This window comes from Tursiops truncatus, chromosome 20 (genome assembly GCF_011762595.2).
Source record: "Tursiops truncatus isolate mTurTru1 chromosome 20, mTurTru1.mat.Y, whole genome shotgun sequence".
NCBI lineage: Eukaryota > Metazoa > Chordata > Mammalia > Artiodactyla > Delphinidae > Tursiops > Tursiops truncatus.
The window spans coordinates 40,019,568-40,032,972 of NC_047053.1; the positions used below are offsets into that span (position 1 = coordinate 40,019,568).

General features: G+C 49.0%; 1 pseudogene; it reads right to left on the reverse strand.

The window, feature by feature from the left end:
* Positions 1-639: 639 nt before the first annotated feature.
* On the reverse strand, positions 640-10,111 carry LOC101331660 (V-type proton ATPase subunit e 1 pseudogene; annotated as a pseudogene).
* Between the last annotated feature and the right edge of the window lie 3,294 nt (positions 10,112-13,405).

The window sequence follows — 13,405 nt, forward strand, 5'->3', positions numbered from 1 at the left end:
ACATCTCACTTCATTCTGCATTTATTTTTCTATGTCTGTCTGAGTCTACCGGATCTTGAGGCCAAGGATCGATGCAAACTGGTGTATATAGAATGGATACACAACAAGGTCCTACTGGAAAGCACAGGGAACTATATTCAATATCCTGTGATAAACCATAATGGAAAAGAATATGATAAAGAATATATACATATATATATATATATGTGTGTGTGTGTATAACTGGGTCACTTTGCTGCACAGCAGTAATTAACACAACACTGTAATTCAACTATACTTCAATAAAAAATAGATTTTTTTCCATAGAAAGCAGAAAAAGAATTCATTCCAAAAGAGGGCAGAAATAAGACATTCATCCTGAAAATATACTTTGGTATAATTCTGGTGGGACAGATTTTCCCTCTGAGCCTGTTCTCTTACTGACGGCCCCACTGGAGTCTTATTGTCATGTAACAGTTTTTAAACACTTCTCTGATTCTCGTGTTGTGAGCAGGCAGGAACCATCTTCACATCCACACTTTGCAAGGAGAGAGTAACGTTATTTCTCAGAAGAACAGCACTTTCTAGCTTGGAAGAGTACATAAACATTTTATAGAGGCAGCACAGTTTAGATTCAATAGACACATCATTCATCACAGCGTGAAAAATGTGATAGGAAAAAATACTGCCTTGTAGAATAAGATATTCAAATGTGGTGGGAACGTTTAAGGCAGCTGATGGCCAAAGTGGGCGAGTCAAGGAAGGTGGTCTGCGTATGGAGGTGATTTTGCATCCAGAGGAGTTCTCTTCGTGACCTCAGCGACTGAGCACTGGCGAGCAGGTCTTCTTCCTCAAGGCCAATGATGCTTGAGGTACCAGATGGTTTCATTTTTCAGCTGTGGTCCAAAGAGATGGTTGAGTGGGGCCAGAATTGTAATCAGCCAAACGAGATAGCAGCAAACGGAACAGGTCACCAACATGGTGATGTAACTCCCCGGTTGGGACGCTTTGGGATGAACCAGGGCATCAGGAAGCCGGCGAAGCCCCAGAACACGCTCATCACGATGAGAGGCACGGTGAAGCCAGTATATGGCACGATTTCTGTGGGAGGTGCCAGCCTCTGCCCTGCTGCCTCACTTTGGTCCCACCCCAAAAAATAGATTAAAAAAAAAGAAAGCTTGCTAAACTCTTCCCAGGTATACGGTAGCATCAGATTTTCCAAGAGACAGGGAACCAGGATCTGTGGAGTCCCTTGGTTCTGAGCTGCTGACCAGCGTGGAGCTCTCAGCACATGTGGTATGAGAGTGATCTCGAGCCAGATTCACGTGGGCATGTTGATCTCTGCAGGCCTGACCTCTTCTCCCTGGGGTTTGTAGTCCAGAAAGGGACCCTCTGTGACAGGCCCAGGTCTAGGATGAGGGGAGTAGGCACTTGCTATAGACCCAAAAAACCCAGTAATCAAGAGAAATGAAATTTAACACAATATTCAGAAAAAATCAGTAAACTACAGCCCATGGGCTGGCTGCCTGCTTTTTATTTTATTTTATTTATTAAGTTTTTAAACATAAGTTGTTTTTTTTTTTACTTATGATTTTGGTAAAGACTTAAAAAAATTATTTATCTATTATTTTTGGCTGCTCTGGGTTTCAGTTGTGACATGCGGGATCTAGTTTTCCAACCAGGGATCGAACCCTGGCCCGCTGCACTGGGAGAGTGGAGTCTTACCCACTGGACCACCAGGGAAGTCCTTAAGTCCTTGCCTGCTTTTTTTTTTTTTTTTTTAAACATCTTTATTGGAGTATAATTGCTTTACGGTGGTGTATTAGTTTCTGCTTTATAGCAAAGTGAATCAGCTATACATATACATATATTCCCATATCCCCTCCCTCTTGCGTCTCCCTCCCATCCTCCTTGTCCCACCCCTCTAGGGGGTCACAAAGCACTGAGCTGATCTCCCTGTGCTATGCAGCTGCTTCCCACTAGCTATCTATTTTACATTTGGTAGTGTATATATGTCCATGCCACTCTCTCACTTCGTCCCAGCTTACCCTTCCCCCTCCCTGTGTCCTCAAGTCCATTCTCTATGTCTCCGTCTTTATTCCTGTCCTGCCCCTAGGTTCTTCAGAACCATTTTTTTTTTTTTTTTTTTTAGATTCCATATATATGTGTTAGCATACGGTATTTGTTTTTGTCTTTCTGACTTACTTCACTCTGTATGACAGACTCTAGGTCCATCCACCTCACTACAAATAACTCAATTTCGTGTCTTTTTATGGCTGAGTAATATTCCATTGTACATATGTGTCACATCTTCTTTATCCATTCATCTGTTGATGGACACTTAGGTTGCTTCCATGACCTGGCTATTATAAATAGAGCTGCAATGAACATTGTGGTACATGACTTTTTTTTTTTTTTTTTTTTTTGTGGTATGCGGGCCTCTCACTGCTGTGGCCTCTCCCGTTGCGGAGCACAGCCTCCGGATGCGCAGGCTCAGCAGCCATGGCTCACGGGCCCAGCCGCTCTGCGGCATGTGGGATCTTCCCGGACCGGAGCACGAACCCGTGTCCCCTGCATCGGCAGGCGGACTCCCAACCACTGCACCACCAGGGAAGCCTTGTTTGTGGATTTTTTGATGATGCCTGCCTGCTTTTTAAAATAAAGTTTTATTGGAACCAGGGCTGGGCTAAGGAGGATGAGGTGGGGGACTGAGAACAAGTTTGGATCTTGTCTTTATTCGAAAAATTTGTATTTTGTTCATCATGAATTTTTGCATTAATTTTGATTAAAATACTGCATTCAAATATTATCTATCTTGATTTCTGAGGTTTGGGGCACCCCCCTTACCTTCTGTGCCCCAGGAAGTGCCTCAATGATCTTCCAGAGTTTCCCCCAGTGTCCTGAAGACGCTGGGTCCCAAGACGGGCAGCTGTAGGTCACTGTCAGGCCCCCAGGGCTCACTTCCCCTGGGTCCCTGGCTGACCACAGCCCCAGCCAGCCTGTATGAAGGAGCTGAGGGCCTGGACACCTTCTGTCCTTTGGGGATTGTGGCATGAGGTTTTTCTTTGGATTCCTTAGGAAGTTAGGTCTCCCCTGGCCCACTGACATTTGATTATCGAACAGCTCCTATCTGCCAGCCACTGGGGGTAACAGAACTGAGATTCTAAATGCCTTTTAAACCCTGCCCTCCAGCCCCTTTGCCCTGCCTGATCCGCCCCTATCCTCTCTTCTGACTGGTCCCTCTCCTCTAACCTCACCACTTTGCACCCTAGCTTCCACAGCACCACCAGGGTCACCCGGACAAGGTGCACATCTGACCTCAGTGTTCCCCGGATAAACTCTCCAGTGCCCTGGGCATAAGTCCCAACACCCTAAACAAACCCTGTTCCTGGGCCAGCCCAGCCCTTGAATCCCATCTATGTTCCAGGCTCACCAGACACCTCGGGATGTTGCTGTATGTGTCTTTCCTTCTTTCTTGCTCCTCTGTCTTTGCACATATGGTTCCTTCCCCTTGGATGCCTTGTCCCCTGAACCAGCCCAAGGGTCTTCTCCTATTATGCTCTGTGATTCTCCTCTGTTTACCTCAGTTATCCCATTCATTCCTCTGCAATGTGGTTACTTATGTATAGGGCTGTGCCCACACCCCTCCCCCACCCACCCCCACCAAACTGTGAGCTCTTGGAGGTCAGGTCATGACCATTTTGTATCCCCTCCCCTCCTGCAGCGCCCCAGCCCCACACCCGCAGTACAAGGCCTGGCAGAAAATAGGCTCTGAGTGAATGAACGAATGCGTGAATGGAGAGGACATAGTCTTGTTTGCCCCTCTAGGATTTGCCACGCTCGCAGCAAGGTTTTGAGCAGAGCCCTCAGCCCTGGCTTCATCCTAGAGCTCACAGCATCAGATTTGGAAGTCAGGGGTTCCTGGTGCCCCAGCAGTAGGGAGGTCAAATGAGAAGACACTTCAGGAGAGCTGGGCCACTCCAGGGGAGGAAATGAAAACTAAATTGAATTAATTAGGGGTCGTATTGAACCCTGCTTCTTGAATGTGCTGAAGTCTGATTAAACAAACAACAAAAAAGATAAAATCGCTTAGTTACTTTTTTTTTTTTTTTTTGGTAAGAGAAAAGAGAAGAAAACAAAATGTTGATTTAAGATGCGGCCCAGGGCTGGGGGCCCAGGGGAAACCTGGTGAAGGCTCCTGTTGTTTGGGGTCGGAGGTCGCGGGAGCAGCGCTGCCTGGGGATCCAGCTCAAGGTTCTGGAGTGATGGAAAAACCTGGCCTGACACTTTTCCTCAGCGGACCCTTAACTCGCTAACAGGAACCAGCTGAGTGAACACAAACAGAGGTGCTGTGCCGGCACCGATCCCAGCTTCCTCTGAAATTTCCAGGCCTCTTTTTTCCTGTCGGATTCCAGACAGATGAAATTTTCCTGGCCCCAGCCCTGCTCCTGGCAGCATCTCCCCTCTGAATCACCATAAATCAGGGCTGGGGGCGAGTGATGGGATTTTCCTGATTGACACGCCGCTACCCTGATAAAATGGGGGTTCCGTTTCCTAGGCTGAAAATAGCTCTGGGGGTGCTGTCCTGAGTCCTCCGCATCCCAAATCCCTGTAGGTATCTGCTTTGGATTTTAAATATTCATATCTGTCTGTGATTATGATTTCATCGAGAAGGGCTGTGGACGTGCAGATGTGAACTGCTGGGGGCCGCGGTGGTCGTAAGCGACACCATTGTTCGTGGGGTCACTTGCGGGGGGGGGCGTGCTGTACATTCCTCAGAGCCTCCATCATACACGGAGTCCCCAATTAATTTCAATACAAACACCGGATCTGGCCTCTCCTGTGCCTTTGCAGCCATAACACATGAGGTCATGCTGCTTTGGTTAACCGGAGGAGTTTTGGGGCGAGGTGGGGGGGGGGGCCTTCCAAGTCCCTGGGGGATCTGTCCTGCATGGCTCAGGCTGGGCTGTTTACTGCAGGGGGTCCACCTGCACACCCGAACTCTCTTTCTCACCATCCTTTTCTCAGAAACTCTGAAATCTTTTATTCTTTCTTTTCCCAGCCCCTCCAGCTTCATCACAACCACGCCATTGATAACCCACTGTCCCCGCAGTTCTTTGAAAACACCCAGAGCCCCTCACCCTCTGTACTTTTGCTCAAACAGCTTCATCCACGCGGGGCATGTTTTTGCCCCTTCATATGGCTCCTTGTTCTTGAAGATTTCCTGAAAGAGTTTCTTCCTCCAGGAAACCTTCCCCATCACTCCATTCAGAGTTAAGTACCACTCTCTCCTCTGTATTCCTATAGCTCACAGATTCTCAAACATGAGCCTGCGTCAGAGTCACCTGGAGGATTTGTTAAAATACAGATTGCTAGGCCCACCCCCAGTTTCTGAATCAACAGGTCTGGAGAAAGACCTGTGAATTTGTATTTCTAACAAGATCACAGGAGATATTGATGCTGCTCTAGCCCCAGGTGAGCACCTCCAGTGATAGAACTTATTCTGCTGTGTTCCTATGACCTGTTTGTAGTTTTCATCTACTGGGAGGGCTGGGACGGTCTTTTTCAGCTCTATAGCCCAATACACAGTGAAGTTGCCCACTGGAGGTTTGTTGATTGAATTGTGGACACAGAACCGACTTGCCGGTCACAGAGCTCAGTGGAGGGGAGGAGCCTGCCCTTTAAGGACCTGGCTGCTGTTGCGCAGAGGGGGGCGCCCGGGCAAGAGGACTGGTTCGTGGGGGATCTCTGGAGCATGAGTGGGGGTCAGCCCCACTTTCTGCAGGTCTCCCAGAAAGCCTGAAACAGGAGAGTCACTGATTCAGCTGCTGGGCAGAGATGCCAGAGGAGGGATGGGAGTCAGAGTTTCAAGTTGCTTTTCTCCCTCTGAGACCCGGGAACGCCCAGATGATGAAAGGACATGGGGACCCTGTCCCTTTTCTTGAGCACCATCTGAATGCCAGCTCCCGCCACCTCATGCTCCAGCCACATGGCCAGGTGAGATCTCAGCCCCTGCCCCAAACTATGAGGACACATCCTATGCCTTAATCATCTTTGCAGCTGCCCCTTCCCCTTCCACACTTTGAACTGTGTTTCCTATGGTTTCTTCAATGTACCGTTTCTTCCACAGCTCACACCTCTGCTCATGCTGTCGCCCCTGCTCAACAATCCCCTCGTTCCTTCTTTGCTGGTCGAAATCCAACACGTCCATTCTAGGCTGAGTCCAGATGTGCCACCTCCGCTCCGTGCAGGTCAGAGCCTCCTTGGCTCCCCTGGGGTCCCACCCGGTAGCAACATCACCGTCTGTTATATTTGTTCGAATGGGTTTGGTTTCTGCCCCAGATGGGGCATTTGTTCCTCCTCCTCTGTTCTCCCGCCTCTAGCACCCTTCCTGGTTTACAGTGGGTTGCTCAGTCGGGGCCCTTTTAACCGGGTTGTACCTGCTCATCTTGGGGAACGTGTTGGTGAGAGGGATCAGCTTGGGGCATTACTGACTCTTTTTTTTTTTTTTTTTTTTTTGCGATACGCTGGCCTCTCACTGTTGTGGCCTCTCCCGTTGCGGACCACAGGCACCGGACGCACAGGCTCAGCGGCCATGGCTCGCGGGCCCAGCCGCTCCGCGGCCTGTGGGATCTTCCCGGACCGGGGCATGAACCCGCGTCCCCTGCATCGGCAGGCGGACTCTCAACCACTGCGCCACCAGGGAAGCCGCATCACTGACTCTTTAAGCGTCAGGGCTTCTTGGCTGAGCAAGGGGTCTTCTCCCCCAGCTCCCCATTCCAGGGTGGTCCCTGTCTAGCCACACACTCAGCTGAATGGGACAACAGGTTGGTGTGGAGGGGGGTAGTGCCCAGAGATTCCCAAGTCCAGCTGCAGAGAGTTCAAAGCCCGGTTCTGCTTCTTCCCACCTGGGTCAACTTGAGCAAGTTATTTTTGTCATTGAGCCTCAGTTTCTTCTTCTGTAAAATGGGGAGTATAACCCTCCCTTGCCAGGCTGTGGTAAGGAATAAGGAGGATAATGTCTTGCAGGCTTCAGGCACAGGCCTTGGCATGGTTGCCCCTTCTTCTCCACCAGAGCTTCAGAACAGAGACCTTAAACTTTTTCTTTGTAAGTCCCTGCTCCCCTCCGTAATTTTCTAACAGTAACAGAGGAGAGCAGTCTCAGAGGGGAATCCATCAGGGCTGGGAACAAGCTGTTTCACCCCTGCCGATTTCAGCTGGAAAACCAGGCCCTTAGACAGGAGGGAGGAAAAATTATTAAAGGATTAAATCCAGAATAATCCTATAAGCCCCAGGAGGCTCAGAAGGCAATAAGCCACAGACTTAAAGTCTGATCTGTGAAGTTATGGGGGCGGAATCAGCATCGGAAGGTTGGGAGTGGGTTTGAGGTATACAGTGCTGTTAGATCTTTTCTAAAAGGTGGCTTCATTTTCACCGCTCGGACAGTGTTTTTTGTTTGTTTGTTTTTTGTTTTTCCCTCCTTATGTCATGGTTTTTAATAACAATGAGCGAGCTGCAGGAGTGGGGGAACTTTAGCTAAAATTCCATAAAAATAAAACTTTAATTAAAGTACACAAGTCATGAAATTCCATCCTTGTAAAGTGAGATGTCTTGGGACTCTGCCCCAAGCAGATCTTGCTCCCTGAGGCCCCGGGTTCACACGGGCTCCTCCTCGGGGGCCCGTGATAGCTGACACTCAGCCTGGACCCTCGTGTTGCCAGCTGAGTGAGGAGGCGTCTCTGGCCCCTCCTCCACAGCTCCCTCCAGTGTCCTGCCCAGAAAGGCTGGGAGGGCCACCGGGCTGGAGTGGGGGCGTTTTATAGGACTGGAGGCAGGCCCCGTGTGTGGGCTTTGGAAGAGACAGAGCACCCTGAGCTTCGGGGGCAGAAAGTGCATTTTTCACATTTTCCCAGGCAGCAAGAAGAGCGTAGGCTTCCCTGGTGGCGCAGTGGTTGAGAGTCCGCCTGCCGATGCAGGGGACACGAGTTCATGCCCCGCTCCGGGAGGATCCCACATGCCGCGGAGCGGCTGGGCCCGTGAGCTATGGCCACTGGGCCTGCGCCTCCGGAGCCTGTGCTCTGCAACGGGAGGGGCCACAGCGGTGAGAGGCCCGCGTACCGCAAAAAAAAAAAAAAAAAAAAAAAAAAAAAGAAGAGCACAGACCTGACCACTGGAGACCAGGAGTCTTCTTTTCTACTTTCGATGATGTTACAACGAGCTGGACCACTCAAGCAACTCTCTTTTTGGTGGGCCTGTTTCCCCATCTGTAAAATGAGTCGATTAGATCCAGGGATTTTGCAAAGTGCCCACTGAGGAGACTTAAAGATTTCACAGAACCTTCCTCAGGGCCTCTCTGGGGGCTTTGGTGCTCAAGGCTTCCTCTCCCCCTTACCACCTTCCCTGACTCCTTTTGTCTGTTTTACAGATTGGGTTTTCTGGTAAGATTTTGTTTGAAACAAAGGGTCCTGAGGCTGATAATGTTTGAAAACTGCTCAGGACTCCTCTGGTTGGAACAGTGTGCGATCTGCCCTGTAGTGTCTGACTCTGCCTTCCTTCTGGCAGCGAGGTCCTCCGTCCTGCTCTAGGGTATGAGGACCCCTTGCCCTCCCCCCCCATCACCTTCCTTTCTTCTACAGTAAGTCCCCTACATATGAACCTCCAAACTGTGAACTTTCAAAGATGCAAACGTGAGTTCGCATGTCCAATCACGTAAATTAGTTTACGCGTCTGGCGTACGTTGTCACGTGCACGCATCCTCTGCAGTGGTTGTGCTTTTGTGTACTTTACTTACAGTATCGTATAGAGCAAAAGTCCCCAACCTTTCCCGCACCAGGGACCGGTTTCATGGAAGACAGTTTTTGCACAGACCTGGGGCGGGGGCGGTGGGGGATGGTTCAGGCGGTAACGCGAGCGATGGGGAGCGGCAGATGAAGCTTTGCTCGCTCACTTGCCGCTCACCTCCTGCTGTGCAGCCCGGTTCCTAACAGGCCGCGGACCAGTACCGGTCTGTGGCCCGGGGGTTGGGGACCCCTGATATAGAGTACAGTAGTACAGTTTCTTTATTTCAAGCCCAGGATGTCCAGAAGCAAGCGTAAAAGCAGCGGTGATGTAGCTGGTACTGCTAAGAAGCACCAGCTGTTGTACTATACTACTGTACTTTTCAAGGTACTGTATTAAAAATGTTTACTTTATTTTTTGTGTTTGTTTGTTTTTTATGTATTATTTGTGTGAAAAGTATTATCAACCTATTACGGTACGGTACTATACAGTGATTGTGTTAGTTGGGTACCTAGGCTAACTTTGTTGGACTTACGAACAAAGTGGAATTACGAACGCGCTCTCGGAACGGAACTCGTTTGTATGTAGGGGACTTTCTGTATTTTGTTTTCTGAGTCACGGAACTCTTTGAATTGGATGAAGATGACCCATCTTCTCTCCAGAAAAATTCACATAGAAAAAAATACACACACTATGAAAATATAACTGTTTTAGCCTTCAGATCCTTTTGGGAAAAAAAATGTTTTCCTTTGCAAAAACGACTTGATGGGACCTCAGGCCCCAGAGCAGGGCATGAAAGGCCCGAGCTTAACAAAGTGATGACTAACCGCGCTGTAAAAGAAAATAGTTCTGTTTGCAGAGTCTCGCCGCCCTGCAGGTACTGCCTTCCTTTTGCTCTGGGTTGAGCCAGACTGGAAATCAGCCCCTCTCCTCGACTTCTATACCAAAAAATGTGTTGCAGACTTGGCCAAACTTTGAGGACCAGCAAGGTAAAGTAGATGGAAACCCTTGCTGTGTACAGACTTCTGGTAGCAAGCGATTAAACCGCAATTCAAATTTCTTAAGAAAAAACCCAGGAAAAATGAAATGTGTTGACCCATCTAGCTGGGAAGTTGATGATAGAGCCATGGTCCCACTGAGATGTACAACTCAAGGGGGCGCTGTTCACATTGTGGTAGCTTAAGAGAATCCAGGGACTCAAAGGACACTCCCTTCTTGTCCCCCTGTCTCTCTTGGCTTCGCATCTTTTGGTCTTCATTCTCTTTCCTGTAGAGAGGCCTATTCCACACAGTTGGGGAGATGTGGCCCCAGCAGCCCCAGCAGCCCCAGGCCTACCTTGAAGCAGCTCAGTCATCCCCAGTCTCTGGGGGACGGGGTACCTTAGTCGGATTGGACCAGGCCCGGGTCAGGTGCTTAGCCCGGTGGCGGGTGAGCCTGGATACTGTATAAGGCAACACTTTCAGAATCGTGGAACTGGGGAAAAGAGTCCTCTGTTTTCACCCGATGGTGAAAGAGACGCTGGGCAGATAAAAAACAAAGACACAACACACGCACAAATAGTATGGAAACGAAACGAATGTCTGCTCTCTACCTGACCGGCCCTTGAGTCTTTAGGCCAGTCTGCAATATACTTGTGTGTGAGTGATTTTGTGTGTGCACTGAAGGCACAGAGAGGGGCTGATTTCCATGTCCAGGTCAATCCAGAGTAGAACAAGGGCAGTACCTGCAAGGTGGTGAGATGCTCCACAGACAACTAATTTGGAAGACCATAGAGCCAGTGATAAACAGGAAATTCATTATCGAGATGCCAGAATCCTTGGAGGGGCTGGGAGGGGTGCACGTGGGATGGAGTAGGCACTGATTTCATTAGAGCTCAAAGGATCGGGTGTCTTAGCTGACATCCGGATCACACACACGCAAAATATTGCATACGATTCTGAGGACTCAGGATCCCCTGAGTGGAGAGCCCCCATCTCGGACCCTGCCTCCTCTTTCAGAGTTTCCTTCCTTCCTCCACACTTAGTCATGCGTTTCCTCTCGTGCAGAAGATTCCAAGGCTGAGGCCTCAATCCCAACACTCAGCCCCACCTAACTCCGCTCCGACGTGACACCTACACTCCCATGGGAATTTTCTGGACTGTTCTCAAAGGACTACTAGGCAAGCCTGTCTTCTGCATTTGTACCATTTTCCTCCCCCCTCAGGATGAGGTAGCAATCCCAAGAGACAAAAAGTCCTGCTCCCCTCTCCTCTCCCGTCTCCACTGCTGAGAACGGATCTTCCTCGATGATGCCATCTCTGGCACACGGGCCTCAGCTAGAATGAGCAGCTCTGGGTCACCCGCTGCAGGCAGCTCATAGCAGGGGAGCTGCCACGACTTGGTCCTGGGCCTCAGCTGCTGCAGGATTTACTGCTACCTGCTTTTTTTGGATCTGACAGATGCAGAAAGGGCTGGAGAAAGGATTTTGAATTTGTCCCAGGGAAATAATTCAAAAGAAGAAAAACGCTCAGGCAGGAAGGTATCCGTTGGTATGGTAGTGACCTCAACCAGCAACATCCTGAAAGTCCAGCGATGGGAAGAGCTAACATTTGCCCTGTGGATCACGTGACTCCAAATGCACCTCACGATTGCCTCATGCTCGAGGTACACGCTTGGTTTTACCACTCGCCTTACACAGGTTAGCTAAGAACGCCTTCTATTTAGTTATTTATTTAAAAATTTACTTTTTATTTTATATTGGGGTATAGTTGATTTATAATGTTTTGTTAGCTTCAGGTGTACAGCAAAGTGATTCAGTTATACATACACATATATCCATTCTTTCTCAGATTCTTTTCCCATATAGGTTATTACAGAAGATTGAGTAGGGTTCCCTGTGCTATGGTCCTTGTTGATGATCTATTTTATAGATAGTAGTGTGTATATGTTAATCCCAAACTCTTAATTTATCCCTTCCCCCCACCTTTCCCCTAAGCTTGTTTTTGAAGTCCAAGTCTCTTTCTGTTTTGTAAATAAGCTCATTTGTATCATCTTTTTAGATTCCACATCATATGACATTTGTCTTTCTCTGTCTGACTTACTTAACCTAAATGTCCATTGACAGAGGAATGGATAAAGAAGATGTGGTACATATATGCGATGGAATATTACTCAGCCATAAAAAAAGGATGAAATAATGCCATTTGCAGCAATATGATGGACCTAGAGATTATCACAGTAAGTGAAGTAAGTCAGGAAGTAAGAATGCCTTCTGTTGATTGCTGGTTCGCTTTGTGCTGGAAACTGTGCCAGGCAAGCTATGTATGGGCTCCCAAATCTTCACCAAGCCCTGTGAGATGGATGTTCTTTTAGGTTTGTTTTTCGTTTTTGCGGTACGCGGGTCTCTCACTGTTGTGGCCTCTCCCGTTGCGGAGCACAGGCCCGGACGCGCAGGCTCAGCGGCCATGGCTCACGGGCCCAGCCGCTCCGCTGCATGTGGGATCTTCCCGGACTGGGGCACGAACCCGTGTCCCCTGCATCGGCAGGCGGACTCTCAACCACTGCGCCACCAGGGAAGCCCTGGATGTTCTTTTAAAGATGAGGAAACAGGCTCAGAGTGGGTCAGTTATTTCCCCAGAGTCAAAGATGTGCTTTTAGGTTGCGTCTGATTATTAGCACTTGTCTCCTGAATGTCATCCCCAGGGGAATGGATGAACTTGACAGCAGGGCATGTGACTCTCCTCTGGCACCGTAGCACTTAGTAAGTATCCAATAAATATTGGCTGTTGTGAAAGAACAGTAACCATCTGTGATTCACAGCTGTTTCTGTAGCACATCCTGGAGTCTTGCACTCGCTCCGGACCAGGCCTCAAGTTTCTGGATGGTTAGGAGGGCTGTGGGCAGGGGGTGGAAGCAAAAGGCAGCAAAGCAGAGCTATCTGGCTCTCCCATTCTGAGCCCTGTGCTGAGCTTCCGCCTTACCCAGCAGCTTGTATAGATTCCAGCCATAGCACTTACCATTATGAAATACCTGTTGGTGTTGTTTTTTTTCCATACCGTTAAATAACTCAATTCTCGGAGGACATTGACCAGATGTCCTACAAATTTGACTTAATTCTGAAGCTATCTGCCTGGAGATAGCATCAGATCCCATAGATAAGGGCTTAGTCCTACACGGCTGCCTACCGCTCCAACTCCAAATGCCAGTCATAAGTCCTGGCTGTCACTGTACATGGCTGACTTGCCATAGATTGGAGGTTCCAACCACCCCCTCCGTGGGTTTAATTAATTTGCTAGAGTGGCTCACAGAACTCAGAGAAACATTTCTCTTACTAAATGACTGCTTTGTTATAAGAGGATATAACTCAGGAACAGTTAGATGGAAGAGATGCATAGGGCAAGGTTTGGGGAAAGGGCACGGAGCTTCCATGCTCTCTGAGTGTGCCCCACTCTCCCTGCATCTCCATGCATTCACCAACCCAGAAACTCTCCAAACCCTGACCTTTTGGGATTTTATGGTGGCTTCATTACATAAGCACGATCGGTTAAATCATTGGCCATTGGCGACTGAACTCAATCTCCAGCCCCTCTCCCCGTTCCAGAGGTCAGGGGAAGTGGGATGAAGGTTCCAGCCCTCCAATCACAAGGCTGCTTCCGCTGGGGACCAGCCCT